The sequence below is a fragment of the Rana temporaria genome, chromosome 9 (assembly GCF_905171775.1).
Source record: "Rana temporaria chromosome 9, aRanTem1.1, whole genome shotgun sequence".
Lineage (NCBI taxonomy): Eukaryota > Metazoa > Chordata > Amphibia > Anura > Ranidae > Rana > Rana temporaria.
The window spans coordinates 66,724,060-66,739,314 of NC_053497.1; the positions used below are offsets into that span (position 1 = coordinate 66,724,060).

Below are 15,255 nucleotides of genomic sequence, written 5' to 3' on the forward strand. Positions count from 1 at the left end.
AATTTAATTTTTAAATATTTATTTATTTATTGATCGGATTGAATAAAGATAAGTGTTAATTTATATTTCGATGTTTGTATTATATTTACACCAATAAAGGTGCCGCGGCCCATTTATCACCATCTTTGATGGTCTTGGTTTGGTGTGGTTATTTATTAAGTTAAGAGTTGGTATAGCCTACATTCCCATGTATCTTCCATAAACAAGTAGGACATTATCTCCCCTTTGTTGGCAGTGGAGTGAAAAGTCTAGGCAATGCTAGCCTCCCTCGTGTGAATTTTTTATTTTTATTTTTTTTAAATGTAACAAAGTTTATTCATTAATCTAATTTGAATTTGTTTGCAGAATGAAAATTTCTAACAAAAATAAGAAAGCAGCAACAGCAGACATGTTATTAGATCTGAGCAAAAAGGAAATAGGATGGGGAAGGTTAATCAGATTTGACCCACACATGTCAAACTCATTACAGCTAAGACAGGAGATGTCACCTCAGTTCTATTCCCGCCGAAGAAAACGTAGCTGACTGGAATCAGCTGTTTACATCTTAATTTAGCTCTGACCTCACCTAGTCTCTTCCCTCAGATATGGATACTTCTAGTCTAGACCAGAGCCGGTCACTGCCGTAACTCTGACATACACAAATTGAAAAAGGAATAAAAAGTCACACATGGACAAGGCTTTCCTGCTACACACCGATCAAAATCATGTCATTCTAAACCTGTGGGCGCAAAAAAGGCACTGAAAACAATGGCAGACAAAAGGGCTCAATTTACCAAGATAGAGGAGTTGGTTTAGCTCTATAATATTTATATTTCTCAAAAAAATATCCAAATGTGGTTTAGGCAAAATTTGTATTTTTGCACACGAAATTAGAAAGATTTATTTTTTCACAAATCGACATTTGCACGGACACAAAAATGCATGTAAATACGCACAAATACATACATAGAGCTTATTCACACCACTTGTGATATGGCAACATGCAAAAAGCACATGCATTACAGCAACGAGTGATAACGCACATTACATACACTATATTACCAAAAGTATTGGGACGCCTGCCTTTACATGCACATACATTTTAATGACATCCCAGTCTTAGTCCTGGATGAGCGAGTTTGTGCTGGAGGAACTTGACTGGCCTGCACAGAATCCTGACCTCGGCTCATTAGAACCCCTTGGGATGAATTAGAGCAGAGACTGCGAACAAAGGGCTTCTCGTCCACATCAGTGACTGACTTCAAACATGCTTGTGGAAGAATGGTCGAACATTCCCATAGACGCTCCTAAACCTTGTGGACAGTCTTCCCACAAGAGTTGATGCTGTTTTTGCTGCAAAGGGTGGGCCAACTCAATATTGAACCCTACGGACTAATACTGGCCATACACTATGCAAAAAAAAATCGGCCAAACCCATTTTTTTTTTTACATATACCTAGTGCAGACAGTTTGTCTAAATCTCCAATTACTGATGCCTTGCAGTGTAGCATCAGTTATTGGAGATTTAGACGAGTTGCTGTTTTGACGCAACACCGGCAAGCGTGTACAATCCGGTACACGATTTTATGAGCGGACATTGTTAGACCGCCCGGTTTAACCAACAACATGGCGGCGACAACTTTTTCCTCCTTAGCCACCGTTCTGTCAAAACAGCAAACTCTTAGGCCCCATACACACCATAGAATCTATCCGCAGATAAATCCCATCAAATGGGTTTCTGCGAATAGATTCTATGGTGTGTACACTCCGTCGGATATTTATCCGCAGATAAATCTCCCCTGGGATGGATTTCCAGCAGATGGATATTTGCTGACATGCTCAACAAATCCATCTGCTGGAATCCATTCCAACGGATGGATCCGCTCGTCTGTACAGACTTACCGGATCCATCCGTCCAAAGGGGTTCCCCGCACGCGTCGTAATGATTTGACGCATGCGTGGAATTCCTTATATGACAGCGTCGCGCCCGTCGCCGCGTCATAATAGCGGCGACGGCGCGACACGTCATCGGCAGAGGATTTCAGCGGGGATTTCAATGCGATGGTGTGTACACGCCATCGCATAGAAATCTTCTGAAATCCTCGAGAGGATTTATCCGCGGATACGGTCCGCTGGACCGTATCTGCGGATAAATCCTCTCGTGTGTATGGGGCCTTAGAGTGTACACGCTTGCCAGTGTTGTGTGAAAACAGCAACTTATCTAAATCTAGAATTACTGATGCTTTACAGTAACCGGACGTGACGCGATTGGAGATTTCCATGAATTGGCTATTTTGACAGAACACCGGTTCTGCCAAATCCCGATCATTAGTACTAACTGAAAGCGGTCATTGACAGTGAGCACAGAAAGCTGTGACACCCATGGACGCATACGTGAGGGGTGTGGGTGTAAATCTCACCATCTTTGCTGCTGCACATATGCATAATGTGGGCAGCAAGAGGTTACACTCATTCCAGAAAGCACAGCATGCTGTAGTTAAACTGCCATTTAGAAGCTGGTGTTTTGTGGAGTCAAATGGCTGGTGTCATAGCAGGTCGCATGTGCAACACCATGGCAACTGCAAATTGAAAGATGGCACTGTCCTTGGCAAAGGATTGGAGGGTTAAGCAGCTATTAACTGTAAAGTTTTTAATATGAATAGTAAAATATCCTTCGAAAAAAATATTACGCAGTACCCCTTCTATATTTATTAAGGATTTTTCTATTAGGCTGCTTTCACACTGAGGCGCTTTGCAGGCGCTATTGCGCTAAAAATAGCGCCTTCAATGAGATCGGAAAGAGCCGATCCTTTCTATCCAGTGTGAAAGCCCTCAGGAAAGCCCTCAGGAGCGTTGGGCTGGCGGGACACTAAAAAAAGTCCTGCCAGCCGCATCTTTGAGGCGCGGTAAAAAAAAAAACGCTCCTATAGTGCCCCTGCCCATTGAAAACAATGGGGTAGCGCCTCCAACCCTTTTTAACCCTTTTTTGGCTGCTAGCGGGGGTTAAAACTGCAACGCTAGCGGACGAAAATCGCAGCAAACAAAACGGTAAAACGCCGCTAAAAATAGCAGCGTTTTACCACCAGCGCACCAATGTGAAAGTAGCCTTAATTTTGGAGTTCTAAGATCTCTATAAATGCACTAGACCTGTGGCAGCGTGTGTGTATATATATATATATATATATATATATATATATAGATTATATACACACACACACATATATATATATATACACATACACCTTAAAGTAGACCTACAAAATAAGATGTAGCTACCAATTCTAACCACATAGTCTTTGTGTTATAGTAAAATTATTTTAAAAAGCCTTCTAATATGTTTTTTACAATAATGCTGCTCTGGGTTCCATAATTGCTGGACACAAGACCATATGAAAAGGTTGATTTACCAAACTGGAGAGTGCAAAATCTGTTGCAACTGTGCATAGAAACCAATCAGCTTTCAGGTTTTTTGTCAAGCTGAAGTTAGAGGCCGATTAGCTACCATGCACAGCTGCACCAGATATTGCACTCTCCCATTATAGTAAATTAACCCCATAATGTTAATAATAGCCCCTTGGCAACTGGAGTTTAGGCAAAGATAGTCCATCATGGGCTTTGTGTGAACTCCGATCCTTCTATTCCCCAGAGCTGACCGCTTCCCTAGGCAGAAGATTGTGTGAATGTTGCATTAGCATGGAGTAGGATTTTCTGAAACCTAGTACTGCAAGGCTTTTGATTTTTCTTATAATAAGGAGAATGGTGGTCAGAATGGAAGAATTTGCATTTTTATTACAGGTCTGCTTTTACTTGTGTGAATCCTAATATACTTAAAATTTGGAGTTGGGTATCCTAACCAATATATTAATATTATTCTATGTAGGCAACGTTGTCCCAAGCATGGAGGATAGAAATGGCTGTTATTGTACTATACACAGAAAACATGACCGATTGCTATGGGTGACACCAGTTTTTCTTCCTGATTGTTTCTGGTGAACCATTCGTACTTGTGAGGTCAGTACAGGGGTTGATTTCTAAAAACATTCAAGTTAGTGTAGGTTCATACTACTTCGACTTGGGATCTGACTTGTGTCGCCACATGAGAAATTTAATTGAAGTGAATGGGAGCTGTCTTAATGTACACTACTGAAGTCGCTCCGACTTCAGAAAAGGTTCCTGTGCTACTTCTAGGCAACTTGTTCCCATTGATTTCAATGGAAGTTGCCTCCAAAGTCGGATCACTGTCTTAACTGAAGCAACTTTACAGGAAGAAAAACTAGTTTTCTCAGACAAACCCCTCCCTCGCACAGAGCTGATTATTGTTTGATTGGCCACTGGCAAAGTTGCCTGTCCTGGAGGAGACTTGAAGTTGCCTCGCCAAGTCGTGACGACTTTCATGCCGCTGTAGTGTGAACCGGCACTTAGGGTAAAAGGCCTCATCTCTTTAGTATATTTCTAATCCAATTGACTGTTTGAGTCAAACACATGTTCATCGGTCTGGCAAATCTTAATAAATTAACAACACAACACAATTGAGGATAGAGATGATCTGCCCTGTGTAGTGTGCTCATTTATGTGATTGCAGTTGGCTTCTTTGATTCCTTAGCTTTCACAGCATAGGATGGACCAATCTAAGCTGAAAGAAGCAGCTATACATGGTATAAAATAGGTAACCCCCATTTCTTTAGCAATATACTCAAAACAGCACAAAATGTAGCATCATTTTACGCTATGATTGTAATAACTGAGGGTCCCATAGTAAATATGTTTAGTGTCCTAAAACCTTCTCAATAGAAAAACACAAACCAGACCCTTATTCTAAAAACAATTACACTACTGTATTAAAAAATGGCCATTAATGCTCACCATATTTGCTTGAATAATAATAATAATAATAATAATAATAATAATAATAATGATAGGTGCTTGGGCTCTCTTCTCTAACCAACACTGGCAGACTTTGGGAAAAGGGCTTGTGGTGGTCAGAATGCCCCCCTTTCAGACAGCTAAAAAGATCATCAGTGTCTTGGCACTGGCTAGTTGCATTTTACCTGGGTATCATCAGATAGGAGGTCAATCAACTACAGCTCAAGGTATCCCTAGCAACTTCGGGGGGAACCCTACTTGAGAATGGCTGGTCTAGAGAAGCCTGTTTAAACCAGGGTGCCATAGCACCTTGTGGTGCCTTCCCTGTTCTTCAGGGGTGCTTTGTGTACTGTAGTGGGTGGATCAAGCCAGGTTATTTGTCTACAAAGCCGCAGGTTTTATTGTGAAACATTACAACCTTGGGCACTGTGCAGGAAACTGCTGGCACCATTGGTTAATATGGAGGGTATCGGGCACCTGCAAAGCATACTTGTCTGACCAAACAAGTTCTGGGACTTTTTTTGTAGGCAGATTTGGGCATTTTTCTGCTTTTTACATTGGTGACCCTTTGACCTGTATACAATCGCAGTAAAAGTGCGCGACTTTCTGCCTGAAAACGCTATGCTCAGCTGTGAATGGGGCTTTACGTTGGGTGCCTTATGTGTGCAGATGCTGTTGCAATACACAGTACAAAACCATTAGTTTAGTTTTTACATTTTAGAATGGGGTGCCTTGAGATTGTGCAAAGGGTGCCTTGACTGGAAAAACGTTGAGAAACTCTGATCTAGAGGCATATAACTCTTTATCCTATCCACTTCATCTACTAAAATGGATTAACGTGCATACGCACACATCTTACATGTTTACAAGTGTATATCCATTTCGAAAGCAGGATTTGGGCTTTTTATTTATATCGCTGAATGCTGCTTCAAGTTACAGAGCCAAGTACCGCTATGTGCAGACATGTTGTCATAATAGAACTGTCTGGATCTGTAAAAAAAAAAAAAAAAAAATACAATATGGTCCTGAAAGTGGGATTTTTTTCACTAATGCTTAAACCCTTAAAGGGGTTGTAAACCTTAGTGTATTTTCACCTTAATGCATCCTATGCATTAAGGTGAAAAAACACCTTGCAGTCACCGACCCCCTCGAGCCCCCATTTTACTTACCTGAGCCCTGAATTTCCGAGGGCGCGATCCCGTGTCGATCTCCCCATGCCTGATTGGCTCTTCATTGAATAGATTGATAGCAGCTCAGCCATTGGTTCCCGCTGCCATCAATACAATCCAATGATGTGGCCACCAGGGGGGCGGGGCCGAGTCATACAATCGGCGGCTATGGACGCTCAGTGAATCATAGGGAGCGCGCCCACAAGCTAACCCCCTCGGGAGAGAGCTTCCCAGAGGGGGTTGGCTCTTGCAGGGAGGAGCCGCCGTGAGACCCCAGAAGAGGACGATCGGAGCCACTCTGTGCAAAACGAACTGCACAGTGGAGGTTAGTATGACATGTTTGTTACTAAAAAAAAAAAAATTGAAATGAACCTTTACTATCACTTTAACTGTAAATTTCTTTGGGGCAAGAATTAATGTAAACTGTTTAATATTCTCCAGAAAGTAAGACAGAACATGGCGGAGCCATATAGATAGTCATATCAATTATAAACAGTGAACTTTCCCAATTAACGAATGCTAATGCTACCTGGGTGAATCCTGCCTTCGCACTGTAAATTATGCTGTTCTCTGGGTAGTGAGTGGGACCCCATTGAAGTTGTATGAGGTACAATGGTTATGAAACACACATACATACACACATTATATATATATATATATATATATATATATATATATATACACACACACACACACTTTCTCTAGCATACTTACCTGTGAACCATAAAGTCCTGTGGTATAACTATCCGCTCCAACTATAAAAACATGCTACTTTAACAGCCTACAAAGAACAGTAAATGAGCTAAACAATCCCCATAAATCTCTGGATGACTCATTGCCTCGCCCAAAGGAGTGGCACAGTGTTACACACGGTCCATTCAGCCTGCTAAATTTGATTTAAATGCACCACAGTGCAAATACAGCACAGTGAAAGGTAGTCACTGTAAGGCTGGGTTCACACTGCTGCAAATTCTTCTGCGAATTTGAGCCATTGCGATCGCTCAAATTCGCAAGTCATTAAAATAACTTTTTTTCCATTAGTGCCGTTCACATCAGTGCAGTGCGAATCTAAGCTGTGAAAAAAAAAGGGTCTTGTGCGAGTTTGATTCGTGTGCGAAAGCTAATTCAGCTCTATAGACTGGCATTCCCTGAAATCGCGGCCGCGAAATTGCGGTAAAATCCCGCAATTTTGAATTCGCAGCCGTGTGAACCTAGCCTTAGGCAGGACAACCAATTTTATTTATTTATTTTTGTCGCCAGGCACATTGCCTATTTTGAACTACAGGGCTTATTGCAGTTACCTGGACACACTTTTTGAAGGATAAATAGTGCATTTTATATACAACTATACAGACCAAAATGAGGAGGAAAGAGGGACAGAGGGACTTTGTTGCAAATCAGGGACAGCTGGGAGCTATGTCATTGTAACCTAAAATATTTACTATTTCATCTGAATTTCCTTCTGAAAAACAACAACACTACACTTTCTGGTATGTGAGGGTGTCTATGCACCCCTGTGTCTGCAGTCTCATAGCTATTGATCTGCAATCTAAGACACTGCTGCTAGTCTCATGAGATCTGGATAAGATTTGGTGGTCAGTATTGTGCTACTCTTCTCTTTGCTGAATGCTCTGACCTGAGGAATCAAAGCCCTGCCTCTACAAAGATGGCCACCTCCACAGAGGGACACAGTACAGAACAAAGCATAAGGCTGGATTCACACCTATGGCATTTTTTGTGCTTTTTGCATTTTGCAGATTTGCACTACAGAACGTGTTCCATAGGAATCCATGTTAAATGGACTGTAGTGAAAATCTGCAAAATGCAAAAAGCACCAAAACTGCATAGGTGTGAATCCAGCCTTAGTCAGTAATGGTAGAATGATCATCTACATCAGTGGTGTCAAACTCAATTTTATCGTGGGCCGCATGAGCATTATAATTGCCCTCAAAAGGGCCGGTTGTATCTGTAAGATTAGATGTCCAGCGCATTCCCCTCCCCATATCTTAGATGTCAAGAGCCACCCCACCACCAGAAGTTGAGTCCCCCACTCTCCCTTACATCACAGTGCACCCCCCTTTCCTTATGCTGCTGCTGGGAAGAAGCTGGATGCATTGCTTAAATGCAGAAATGAAGGGTCTGGAGGAGGACCAGAGTAGGGCTGAAGCTTTACTGCAGCTGCAGGAGAGGTGCGTGGGCCACATGAAATGGCCTGGAGGGCCAGATTCGGCCCGCGGGTCTTGTGTTTGACACCTCTACATGGAGAACACAGGCAATACTGGTGACCAGTTCTTCTCCCATCGCCTGCATTTTTTTGGGCACGTTCTGTAGTGCAAATCTGCAAAATGCGCTAAAAAATACATAGGTGCGAATCCAGCCTAAATGTGACTTTTCAAAGAAAAAAAGAAAAAATAGGAAGAAAAAATTGTCAAGATCTGCTTTTTCCCACTGCGTGGTTCCACGGCTCATTGATGTGACCTACTGCTGTTTAACGATAATTAATTTATTTAATGTTCCTGCAGTATTTCTGCAGTATGTGATTTACCACTGAAACCACCATATAGATGTGAACCAACCCTTAAAGCAGACATTTAAGCAGACAACCCTTAAAGCAAAAAGCCTGGGCCCGATGCGTCCCTGAAACTGAGAACAGGGACGCACCGGACCCCTGCTGTCAGCCTCATCCGTCTCAAGTGTAAACCCAGCCTTAAGTTTACTTTATTGAAATTAAATATAGTGAATTTTTTTTTTTCTTATAGCTTTCCTTTATTTAAAATATCTTATTTGTTTGTTCATTTGGTTAAGTCTGGATATTTGATATTTTTTGTCTTTTGGCTTGCAAACTATGTTTTTATTTGAAACCAGCCTCCAGAGTATTTTTAAACCAGGGTGATCTTAACAGCATTTCTGCAAAAGCAATAGCTGGAGCTCAGATTACAAACACAGCTGAATAAATGAGCGCATTGACTCCTCTCCCCCTCCCTTCCTCACTCTAAAATGGTCTTTAGCTTCTGCTGTGCTCTCCAGAAATTCCATCCAAGCAATAAACATTTACAAATCTAGTGTAAACATTGATTTCTAAAATAAATGTATATAAATAGTCAACATAAAAATATAAGTAAAGAGGAACATAATATAAAATAAAAATAAATGTCCTGTACCCATTACTAGTTAGACAACTGGCAGGCTTAGCAAGGCAGTCATGCCAGAAAACTTGGTTCAGTAAAACCTTGGTTTGAGAGCGCTTTGCAAGACAAGCAACATTTTTTAATAAATTTTGACTTGATATACAAGCGATGTCTTGATGTAAGAGTAGCGTCATCTCACAACCGAGTATAAAAGAGAAGAGAGCGCCTCTAAGTGTAGCAATATGGTTACATTTAACCACTTCCGGACTGCCGCATGTACATTTACGTTGGCAGAATGGCACGGACAGGCACATTGGCGTACCTGTACGTCCCTGCCTAGACGTGGGTCGGGGGTCCGATCGGGACCCCCCCCCCCCGTACATGCGGCGGTTCCCGTGGCTTCAGGAGCGATCCGGGACGACGGCGCGGCTATTCGTTTCTAGCCGCCCCCTCGCGATCGGGGAGAGCCGTATGTAAACACGGCTTCCCCGTGCTGCACTGTGGCGGCTGCATCGATCGAGTCATCCCCTTTATAGGGAGACACGATCGATGACGTCAGACCTACAGCCACACCCCCGTACAGTTGTAAACACACACTAGGTGAAACGAAACTCCTTCAGCGCCCCCTGTGGTTAACTTCCAAACTGCAACTGTCATTTTCACAATAAACAATGCAATTTAAATGCATTTTTTGCTGTGAAAATGACAATGGTCCCAAAAATGTGTCAAAATTGTCCAAGGTGTCCGCCATAATGTCGCAGTCACAAAAAAAAAAAAACGCTGATCGCCGCCATAAGTAGTAAAAAAAAAAAATTATAAAAATGCAATAAAACTATCCCCTATTTTGTAAACGCTATAAATTTTGCGCAAACCAACCGATAAACGCTTATTGCGATTTTCTTTTACCAAAAATAGGTAGAAGAAGAATACGCATCGGCCTAAACTGAGGGAAAAAAATGGTTTTTTTATATATTTTTGGGGGATATTTATTATAGCAAAAAGTTAAAAATATTGAATTTTTTTCAAAATTGTCGCTCTATTTTTGTTTACAGCGCAAAAAATAAAAACCGCAGAGGTGATCAAATACCACCAAAAGAAAGCTCTATTTGTGGGAAAAAAAGGACGCCAATTTTGTTTGGGAGCCACGTCGCAGGACCGCGCAATTGTCTGTTAAAGCGACACAGTTCCGAATCGCAAAAAGGGGCAAGGTCCTTTAGCAGCATTTTGGTCCGGGTCTTAAGTGGTTAATTTTGTAGTTTGTGAAGTCCACACTTACATAGAATATAGTCTGATTCCTTAATAAAAAATCTTTGTCACCTGGTTGGTCCCTGAAGTCCTGCCCCCACCTTCTTGTTTGTGGGTTTCTCCTTTGCCTAGCTGGCTGTAAAGGAGACAAACATGGCTGCGCTCTCCCTGTCTAAGCTGTGTGCATCCATTCAAACACATAGCGCCCAACAAGCTACGCCCCTTGATTCCTCCTCCCAGACAGCTACAGGAGCCTATTGCTCGCCTACCCTCTTCGCCCCCCTGCAGTTCATGGAGGTCTCAGCTTTGGTGACAAGGACAACGGGTAAGTGTTTCTTTGAACCTACAAATGTACTAAGCCCTTGCACTACTTTAAGTTCAAGAATTACAGTGGGCACTCTAATGTCACAAATGTACATCTTTTAAGTGGGTCCACATATCCAACAGAATGCCCACCAGATTGGAGCAGAGCCAAGCTGAAAAGGACCACATGCCACCAAAATACCCACCATGTATAAGCGGGGCCAGCTGAGAATTTATCTCCTAAGGGTGAGACTGACATGTTAATGAAGCTGAGAGCTATGACATGTTTGTGTTACTTTATATATACTGCTACACAGACTAGGATCGTTGTTGGTTGTATTAATTAACTGACTTGTTAATCTGAACAACTTTATCTGAGCTGTAACTCAGGGGTCAACAACCTTGGCCATATCCTGTGTCATGTTCACAAGCATAGGACAACAGGTGTGCAAGTGAACAATACCACCTTGTAGTCTAAATTAAAAAAATGCTGTATTCATTAGTTTAAAGATGTTGTAAAGGTTCGTTTTTATTTTCTAAATAGGTTCCTTTAACCACTTACTCACCACCCTATAGACGAAAGACGTCTAGAAGGAGGTTCCTTAACTCTGGGAGGACGTCCATGGACGTCCTCCCAGAATCGGGCGCGCACACGGGAATGTCCGTGACCGCCGAGTCCGGAGGACCCCGGCGCATCACGGATCACGGTAAATCGCCGCTGATATCGGCGGTTTACCACGTGATCGCTCCGTCCAATGACGAAGCGATCACTTGTAAACAAACCGGCGTCATGTGATGACGCCGGTTCCTCTCTGTACAGTGTGGGAGGAGAGGGGAGAGAGCGGATGCAGCACGAGTGCTGTGGGCTGGATCTGTGACAAATGCAATCACAGATCCAGCCAGCCATCCCTGCCCCATACTAAGACTACTCTACTGTGCAATACTCTGCAATACCCCACAATACTCTGCAATACCCCACAATACCCTGCAACGTCGCCTATGGGGATTTTTAAGTAGCAAAGTTTGGCGCCATTCCACGAGCGTGTGCAATTTTGAAGGGTGACATGTTGGGTATCTATTTACTTGGCATAACTTTATCTTTCACATTATGCAAAAGAATGAAGAAAAAATACTAAATTTGCTAAATTTTATAACAGAAACAAAGAAAAAATCATTTTTTTTACAGAATTTTCAGTCTTTTATCTCTTATAGCGCAAAAAATAATTAAATACCATTAAATACCACCAAAAGAAAGCTCTATTTGTGTGAAAAAAAGGATGAAAATTTCATTTGGGTACAATGTTGTATGACATTCAAATTGTGAGAGCACCGAAAGCTAAAAATCGGTCTGGTTATTAAGTGGGTTTACGTGCCTGGTGGTCAAGTGGTTAAGCTAGTGCATTGTTGGTTCACTTACCTTATCCTTCAATTTCCCTTCTAAATGTTTTTTTTTTCTTTGTCTGAATTTCTCACTTCCTGTCCCTTCTCAGTAAGGTGTTCTGGCTGACTAACCCCCAGCCAGAACGGCTCGGATGATGGGGGCAAGCTTACTGAGGAGGAACAGGAAGTGAGAAATTCAGACAAAGAAAAAAACATTTAGAAGGGAAATCGAAAGAAAAGGTAAGTGAACCAACAATGCACTAGCTTAAAGGAACCTATTTAGAAAATAAAAAACAAACCTTTACACCCCCTTTAACTGTTGATGGCACTTTACACTCAATAATTATTATTATATCTAAAAATAACTGATCACAAAGCATGTGTACATTTTTCTGCTGCACAGTGCGTTACCATGTGTTGTGGTGAGCTGCAACATAGGTGCACTGGAAAGGTGTGTCTGGGTGATGTTCAAGTTAAGTAATAAAGTGTATTTATAGCCAAACTTTTTTCTTTTTGATAGCGTAGAAAAGGAATAGTGACTATTCATATCAGTGCAAGGTGGTTCACATTTCCTCCCTGCCTGAACGCACTGTCCACTGTACAAACTGCCCCTCCCCATGTAATGGTTTTGCACAGATCAGCCCCGACCCTCCTCTTCTCGGGTCCCCCACTGGGTCTCCTGGGCCCTCTGTCCTACTGAGTGCACACCAAAGCAAGAAGCTTACTATGGGGGCACCCAAGCAGGTTTGCTCCTGAGCCGCTGCTCTGTGTGTCCATTCACACACAAAGCATGTTTTGGTCGCACCCTGCTCTCTCCTCATTGGCTCACTGGCTGTGATTGACAGTAGCAGAAACCAATGGCTCCTGCTGCTCTCTTAGCCAATAGGAAGTAAGAAACCCAGGAGAGTCGCCGCTCTTGCACATTGCTGGATTGAGATGGGGCTCAGGTAAATATCAGGGGGGGAGGGGGGGCTGCTGCACACAGAAGGTCTTTTACCTTCATGCACACAATACATGAAGGTAAAAACCTTTAAACCTTTACAACCACTTTAAGGAGGCTCAAGTCAGTGCTGCATGCACGAGATCAGGTGCAGACGACACCGGTGGATTGGCACAAAATAAGGAAGAAGGCTGCCAATTACTTTTCTTTTTAAAAATAGCAGGTTTCACAACTAAAAGGGGGAGACAGACCACAGAGACTACAGAAAGTGGTATATAAAAGATAACTGCTTCCCACTGCAAAGTCCACTGATTTAAAAGCAGTATTAAACCTAAAAGCAAATATTTATTATATTGCAGCTTACCATTTCTGAGATGTGATGGCTGCATTGGTTTTCTTTTGTAGGCTTTTTTTTTACTTCTATTTTTTCATCTGGTGATCTCGCCAGCATGTCTTTTGTTTTTCAAAAGAACAAGCTCACTTGCCGTTACAGATATGAGACAAACTATTTAACACTGACATAAGTGGTTACAATTATCAGCTGTTATTTATGGAATTGCTATAACTGCTTATAAAGTACGGCATTACCTGGAGTTTGGCTTCAAATTGTTAGGGCATTTAAATCTGCTAGAACATCCAACACTCCCCCACCCCCAACAACTGACAATGCTGCTGACCAAATTTGCTACCTGTGCTCCTTCATCCAGAATGGGGCACTCTAATACAGGAGGTGTGCTACAGGCCAGATCACCTAGTGAAAACAGAGGGAGGGAAAGCCTAAAAAAAGAAAAACAAATGCAGGCACCACATCTAATGACTGGTAAGCCACAATATAATACATTTTTTGGTTGGGGTTTAACACTGCTTTAATTAAAGTGGAGGTCCACCCTAAAAAAAAAAAAAATACACAAAAATCCTGCAAAAAAATTGAAAAAAAAAAATGTTTTTTACTTACCAGAAATTGAGGATCTTCCTAGTCTGCGGCAGGTCTTCTTCCTCATCCTCCTTGCGTTGTCTTCTGGGGAATGGGGCGCGCTGCCTTCTGGGAACTGTGTGTATCCCAGAAAGCAGCCGCCTATTCACAAAGCGATGCGAGACTCACGCATGCGCAGTAGGAAACGGCCAGTGAAGCCGCGAGGCTCCACTGCCTGTTTCCCTTAGGCTGCATTCACACCTTAGCGCAGCGTTTTGTACCGTGATTTGCCGCGACAAATTTCAGCGTTTTGTATCGCGATTTGCCGCGACAGAACGCGTCGTTTTTTAAGCTCGTTTTCGCTGGGGGGGTGATTTAACATTGTCGGCTATGCCGAACGCCGAAGCCGTCTGAAAAAAAGGGTCAGGGACTTGTTTTGAGCTTCAGGCGTACAGCGTTTCGGCGTGGAGATGTGAACCATCTCCATAGAGAAGAATGTTAAATCACCCCTCCAGTGTATTTTAGGCTGCAATAGTGTCGGGCTTCAGGCGTTAAAACGCCTAGGTGTGAATGGAGCCTTAGTGAGGATGGCGGCACCGGGAGCTGACAGGATCGAGGGATCGGGGGGCCGACATCGCGGGTGCCTAGGACAGGTAAGTGTCCTTATTTAAAGTCAGCAGCTACAAACACTGTAGTGTTAAAAATCGCAGTGGAACCCCACTTTAAGGAAAAAACGTGCAAAGTGTAAAAAACATACAGGGGCTCATAGAAACCAATTATATTTCACCTTACAGTATAGAGCCGTCAGAGCAAAAAATAGTTCCTATGAGTTCCTGCACGCGGCTTGTCTAAATACAAAAGCCATGTGCATTGTTCTTGAATTTTTATGTGCTTTGTGTTTCTTCCAGATCTGTGCAGTAATCAATTGTGAAATTCCGTCTCTGTGCAGGAGCTTCGGTAATAAGGACCAGTCACTGCTGCCCCCTCCTCTTGTGCAGGGTGATTGGTCTGGTCTCCGCCCCCTCTTTTAGTTTTCTGCTGGCAGCCTGTAGTGGGTGGACCTGCTTAGCCCCTCCCACAGCTCTGCTCAGGCTATATACTGTATAGCACAGCGATGATGTCACTTCTAGTTTTAAAAGGTGATATCTGGGTTTGCAAAGGCATTTGTTGCACACAAAGTGGCTTTATATTTTTTTATGGTTATTGAGGACTATATTTAAAATGAAAAAAGTCAGTTTTGCCTGGAGTTTAGCTTTAAGTACATTCCATAAAGGAGAAACAAAAGCGCACACCTGAAAAAGCTCACATTTTCCCCGCTCTGTAAACAGAATGAAA

General features: G+C 42.5%; 1 protein-coding gene across 14 annotated transcripts in view; it reads right to left on the reverse strand.

Moving 5' to 3' along the window:
* LOC120913619 (muscleblind-like protein 3) overlaps window positions 1-15,255 on the reverse strand; it is a 201,996-nt gene that overhangs the window by 140,255 nt on the left and 46,486 nt on the right. The window contains exon 1 of one of the 14 annotated variants that reach the window (XM_040323708.1): window positions 6,726-7,001. The exons of the other annotated variants lie outside the window; for them this stretch is intronic. The gene's annotated coding sequence lies outside the window, so the exon portion shown is untranslated. Of the gene's footprint in view, window positions 1-6,725; window positions 7,002-15,255 lie in introns of those variants that run through there. 14 annotated transcript variants of the gene reach the window in all.